Raw genomic sequence first — 6,458 nt, 5'->3', positions numbered from 1 at the left:
CACCTGTTTAAAAGTTACAAGATGTTGTAGTGTGGGGCAATGCATCTCAAGAGTATTTAAACAAGAAAAACCCATTAAAGATAAAACAGTCAATAACAGTATGAGAACATAAAAAACTAGCACCCAGGGGCAAAAAAAATACATTAGCAGAATAAATAGTGCCCCTCTAGCGAAAACACTGCAATCAGAGCAAGGCTTTTAAAGGGCTAAATGCAACTGACTCCCTGCGTTTTTTATATAAGGGTTTTATTAAGCCCAAATTTGCAATGTCCAAAAGAGGATAAGATCAAACTGACGGAAGCCAACGAATGATAAATCCTCCGGGCCTATGAGGGCACCATTGAAGCAGTTAACAGTGGTAAATTGAAGTACGAAATTAAGCACCCTAATCTGAAACCTTTAATACCAGTGTGTCTGCCCAAATGTAAAGCAAAAACCCACAAGTCTCTCTCACTGAAAGAAGTAGGGACAAACTGAGTTCGACTCTATTATAACCTCAAAGCAGTGGTTCCAAACGCCATAGCTTTCCTTAAGGGAACCCCTTTTTCTATCAAATGTTAAGCTAAACTGGCAAGCCCCCCTGTACGCAAGTGAGCATACACCCCATCAGCCATAAAATTATGAACCACTGACAGGTGAAGTGAATAACACGTGGGGATTGTCTGGTTTCATGCCCTGTCAGTGGGTGGGATAATATTAGTGTATTAAGTGTAGCAAACCCCATTTTTGATGCCCGGCTCCCCCCAGAGTTTATTTTAAAAATGGGCCAGCATGGGATTTGAGCGACTGGGTCAGGAGGCCATCTTCCAAAACTGGCAGCTCTTGTGTGGTGTTCCCGTCCTGGGCATTGGTTAGTACTTATCAAACGTGGTCCAAGGAAGGGAAAAGTCCGCGGAGACAGTGTGCATGGGGGGACGCCAAGGCTCATTGATGCTAGCGGGGGGGAGGCAAGGCTGGGGCCCCGTGTGTCTGATCCAACAAACGAGGCTACTGTAGCAAACTGCTGAAAAAGTTAATGATGGTTTTGATAGAAAGGTCAGAGTGCAGTTTGTTGTGTATTATAATTAATATGAATTATATTGAAAACTGCACAGTCAACCAATAATTATTCATTATTAACCCTAACCCAGAGTCTCTGTAAAACGAGTGATTTGAATGAATTTTAAGCAGATCATTTCCTGTACTTTTTATACAGTTCTCTGTCTCTATTATGTATTTTTAACATTTTTTTTTTTTTTTTACAATCATACATACTTAAGAGGATTCTTTTCAGAAATTTTTTTTCTTCTCCCTGATGCTTGTCCATTGTTCTTTTAAAATGCAGAGCTACTGGTCTACTGAGTATATTTCTTAAGTTTTCGAGCACCCTTAAAATCACAGTTTTTACTTTGCTCTATAATTTAACAAGACCCTATAATTCAAGAAGTTTATTGTAAGACCAGTGCCTTTCAGCTTTTGGCCTGGATGACCCTGGTGAAAGCTGAAAGGCATTGGTTTCACAATAAACTTGTTCTATATGCTATAAGTGTTGTTGGAGTTTCGACCTCCTCCTTTGTCCTTCTCCATCAGACTTGAAACTGGATGCTGGAAATATTTTATCTTATTTATCATCTTAGATTAACCTAGTAGTTAGTATGCTAAATTTTGCTAATAAGCACAAAACACAAAGTGCAGTTGATGCTGATGTCAATGTCATTAATTTAGCAGGTATTTAATCATCAACAAAAGTATTGGACAATACAATCCAACAGTTGTTGAGACACCAATATCAGTCTGCAACAGTTTTGGACTGACCTACAGCGACATCGCTAGCATGGCTAAAACCAGAATTTATGCTGAATAACACATTAAGTTATGACTTATGTTTTCAGCTGCCCATGAATCCTGAAGACCTTGTTCTGACCAATTCTACAGTAAATAGGTAAGTTAATATCTAGGCAGAAAGATCTCAACTCATTACTAATAGATACAATCTTTATATTTATGAAATAATGTGCAATAACTTGTAAATGAGAACTGTAAAGATCACCTAATGACAAAACACAGGTAAAATGAAATGGTTTGGGGAAGCACCACTCAGCCTGTGAGCAGAAACATTCACTGAACAAAGGTCATGGTGTTTAACTCTCAGCCTTTATGTTCCTGTGATACATGGACAGTCAGAGCTTAACTGGTGAGTGTAAATGTGAACATGGCATACATGCACCTTCCTACAAACACACATACACTAAAAATACAGTTATGTGGATGCAGTTGATGTTGTAAACCTGAAAACAATGCATCCAGCAAAGGACTATGGGGATATTTGAGCTGGGTGTTTTCTGGTATTATATCTGTCTATAATGTTACACAACGCTTATAAATCAGACAATATTTCCACTGTTGGGCGGGTTACTTTAAAAATGTAATCTGATACAATTACTTGTTAGACAATGTAGTCAGAAACCTAATACAAGTATCACAAAATGTATTTATTTAAGTATTGTAACTTGATTCCTCTCTGTTACTTTTGGTAACAAAATGCATGTGAAGAGAAAATAAATATCAATAAGATATAAGACAACAGAACAATGTAACCTCAGAAAAGAAAATGCAAACCAAGATTTTTTGCATTAAAAATGTGTCCTCTGCTCAGTGTATTTTTAAAGAAAGATGTATTTAAAAATTGTAATCCTATTTTTTTTCTATATTTCCCTGTAATCTTATTATGTCTTTTACCTCCCAAGCCTGGATATTCCTCACACACTAACTAGCATAAGCCTGAGAGCTATAATTGTTTTAGCAGAACAATGTTTTCAGATGTTGACTCTGATTCAGCATCGACACCTTCACTAGACAGTCTTAACAGAGACTTGTTGACTCTGATGAACATCTGTCACCTACGCAGTATGCAGAGGAGCATGTTATGTTAGAGGCCAAAAAACATATTGAAGTGCTTTGTACTATCACTCTCGACCACCAGGGGCAGTGAAAGCTGCTGAAAAAAAAAAAACTGTGGAGCTAAAATCCATAAAAGTAAATTTAATTATTCCCTGTCTGTCCTTTGGTGTCCTCCAGCTTTTATTTCCAACTGGCTCAGTGACAAATGAAATCCAACCAATTTAAAGCACACTGCATATTTTTCAGGATTATTTCAAATTTAATACCGATAATGTTTTTAATAGTTTACACTAAATGACTGGAATGTAATAACCGATTGAGAATTATGTGGGGAAGTGTGAACAGAATAGTACAGCAATAAGAGGGAGATAATGAAATAAGAACCACAAGGGATACAATGTATGAGAAGGGGAGAGATGAAGGGAAAATTGTGTGGACAGACAGGTCCATAAAATCTAATTTGGCAGCTGGAGTGGGAGCAGAGAGCCCCCAGGTGGACATATTGTATAGTGAGAAACTCGAAGTAGAAGATGTGGAGTTTATGACTCATTATTGCTTAAATTAAAATGAGCTGGCTGTTCCTATGTGGACTGGAAGACAGGCATATAGCAATGTTGTACTCTATGGATGAAAGATGTTGAGTTTTAAAGACATATATAGCTGGTGGCGTGCTGTGTGTACATGTGTTGAAGTCTGTAGTACACTTTATGTAGTTAGTGATTCTTATTTAGGTCTATGTGGGGAAAATCCCTGCTGGCGTGTTCACATGGGGGTCAGAGGGAGGACAACTACCAAACAGCTGGAAGAGAACAGAGAGCTGGGGACCTAAATGTAGCTCTTCCAGCTAAAGGAGAGTCACGCAATGTTTTGGAGAGATGTCTCAAGAACTCATTATTTTCTTCTTATCATATTTCTTTTTGTGTTGTCCAATGCCAAATCTGCAGTCTTGTTTACTTTCTGCGCAACAACTAACCGTCTTGTATTTAAGAGGTAAATAAGTAGGTCAGTTTGGTTCACTGCAGTAAGTTCTGTAGTTAGCTTGAAGTTACTTGAAGACTGGAAGCTCTGCAGTGTGGCTGTCACCAGTGCTTTCCAAAATCAGCTGTTTCTTTTACATTTCATCATTTTATAATCCAAACACAAACTAACTCTAACTGGAGTTGTGAGAGCTATATTATGAACAATAACCCCAGCAGTCGTACATGATATGCACATCTGTGAGTCGCACAGAGCGCGTAGGCCTAATTACAGTCAGTAGCATGTGTGGCTGTGTAGGTGTAATTGGAAAATCAGCAGGGTGCGTAAGTAAATGTAAAGGCCTAATTGGCAAGTCAGCAGGGTGTACAGCTGCACCCCGCGCAAACAGTGCAGACGTGACATAACAAACATCTTCATGAACACAAACACCACTGATGTTTGGATTATTTGTGATTTTGTCACTGCAGTACCCATCACTGCAAAGACATGCATGAGAAAAGATTCTCACTGGAGGGGTAGATACAGTATCCTTTCAGTGCATTGTAGTGTGTGATGACATTGGCACCTTCTGCCATCCAGACTCATCACACCTCCACACACCCACCTCATACTGTGATCGCAGTGTCCCCTGTTCAGTCCGAAAAGGGGATGTTTCATTGATCCCTTCAGATTTGATCTAGTGCCATCATCAGGTCAAACATTCAGTTTTATCCAAGGCTTTGATTTGCGGATGTTGAACATATGTAAACAATATAGCCTACCTAAGAGCTAATAGCATGTTAGCCTTGTCATTATCAGCATGGTAGCATACTGACATTATGGCATCACAGAGCCGCTAGATTAAATCTTTGGCATTCTGCATACATTGAACAGCTTGCAGTGCAGATTTCTCTGCAAATTCTGTATGCAAATAAATATATTATATAATATATTATATAATATATGGAAATATAATATTCAGTGATAGCAAACATTGAAATACCAACAACCATTCCCTGATTTAGTGTTTGATGGCTGTTTTTTCTGTCTTATTGCAGCTATAGTGAGTAAAAAAATACCACCATACAGTGTTTCCAACTATACACTTCATTCTGACATGTAGATATTTATAGTTAATTTAGGTTTCATTGAAAATCATCAAACACTCCATAATATTAGAATGGTTTTCAATATTGTTCATGGTGCAAAAGAAACACCCAATTCAGCCATAATATCATTACTACAGCAAATGGTTCAATGGCTACAATAAAAACAGCTTTCACAGACTGCAGCCATGGCAACATCCACGATTAAATGGGTCTAAAAAAGGATCGATGGTTACTTTTAATGGTTAGGTATTCATATTATGTCAGATATTGCATGTTATTATTACAAATAAATTGATCTATTGGTCGTATTAATATAATTAAATTGGTTGCTTTCTGTTTCTCAGCCTCGAGTGGTACAATTATGTTGCACAGTACAAAGCAGCAATATTGTGGATCCCTGATTAATGATTTAACAAAATACACTCTCCACTCTGCTTTTATAAAATGACCCTGGATTTAGAAAATGGGCTGCAAGTGGAGTTACTATTATTATTGATTTGTACAACAACTCTTGGCTCTTGATATTTGAGGTAATTCTTATTAAACATAAATATTTATAAATATTTACTGACAAGGAATATTATCACTAAAATACAAGATAATTATTTAGTGAAACCCTCTCTCTCCCATTTGGGAAAAAAAACAATGTTTTTTGCTGTCTGCACGACTGTGTTTGGGAAAAATCCACAAAAGCCAGGACTGTCAGGCTTGTAACTTGTGGAAAAATTAACATTTGCATTTAAGAGTCTTTGAAAAAGAAAGGCATCCATTGAAAACAACCAACAAAAATGCCTGAATGTTCGACACAGATCCAAAGCAGAATAAATACAATAGTAAAAAAAAAAAAAACAACTATTCATGATGATGATAATGAAGACAGTGATGAGATATAGTGAAGACATTTCTTTCTATTTGCAGTTAAAAATTGTCTGCACCTTCTCAGGTTCCAACTGTGTGACACTATTTGCAGTGGTTTGATTATTTTCTCACACAGTGCAGGTTTACCCAGACAACAGAATAAAATCAGCGCATTCGACAGAACAGAGGGTTTTGCATATCAAAGTGTCTGTGGCAGTAAAACGGCCTCAGAAATTTGACAGACAATAGTGTATAGTGTGGAAAATGGCCAATTATCCCACAGTCTGATATTATATCATTAGTACACTGCAGTGAACTTCAGGGTCTGAAAAAAAGGATTTGTAACGAAAAAGTCTTGATATTTTTGATGAGTTGCACTATTTCTTCATGAGAATAATAGTCTCTATCCTGGGTGGTTTTGTCGGCGGTAAAAAAGACAGATTCTGTTTATGTATACTGAAAAAAAACGGCCTTTATACTTTTGTAATCACTAAGGTAAAACAAAATGGAGATAATCAGAATGTCGCTAACTACTATAATTCATTTATTTACTCCCAGTGTTTGCCAAACTTCTATATGTAGGGAAATGTGTGTGTAATGTGTTAATTCAGGGTTTTCTCTGTTATGTGAGATGCATGTGTGACGAGGCTGCAC

This window comes from Morone saxatilis, unplaced genomic scaffold (assembly GCF_004916995.1).
Source record: "Morone saxatilis isolate NCDOM2014 unplaced genomic scaffold, NCSU_SB_2.0 Contig12, whole genome shotgun sequence".
Lineage (NCBI taxonomy): Eukaryota > Metazoa > Chordata > Actinopteri > Moronidae > Morone > Morone saxatilis.
This window is presented reverse-complemented; position numbering follows the sequence as displayed.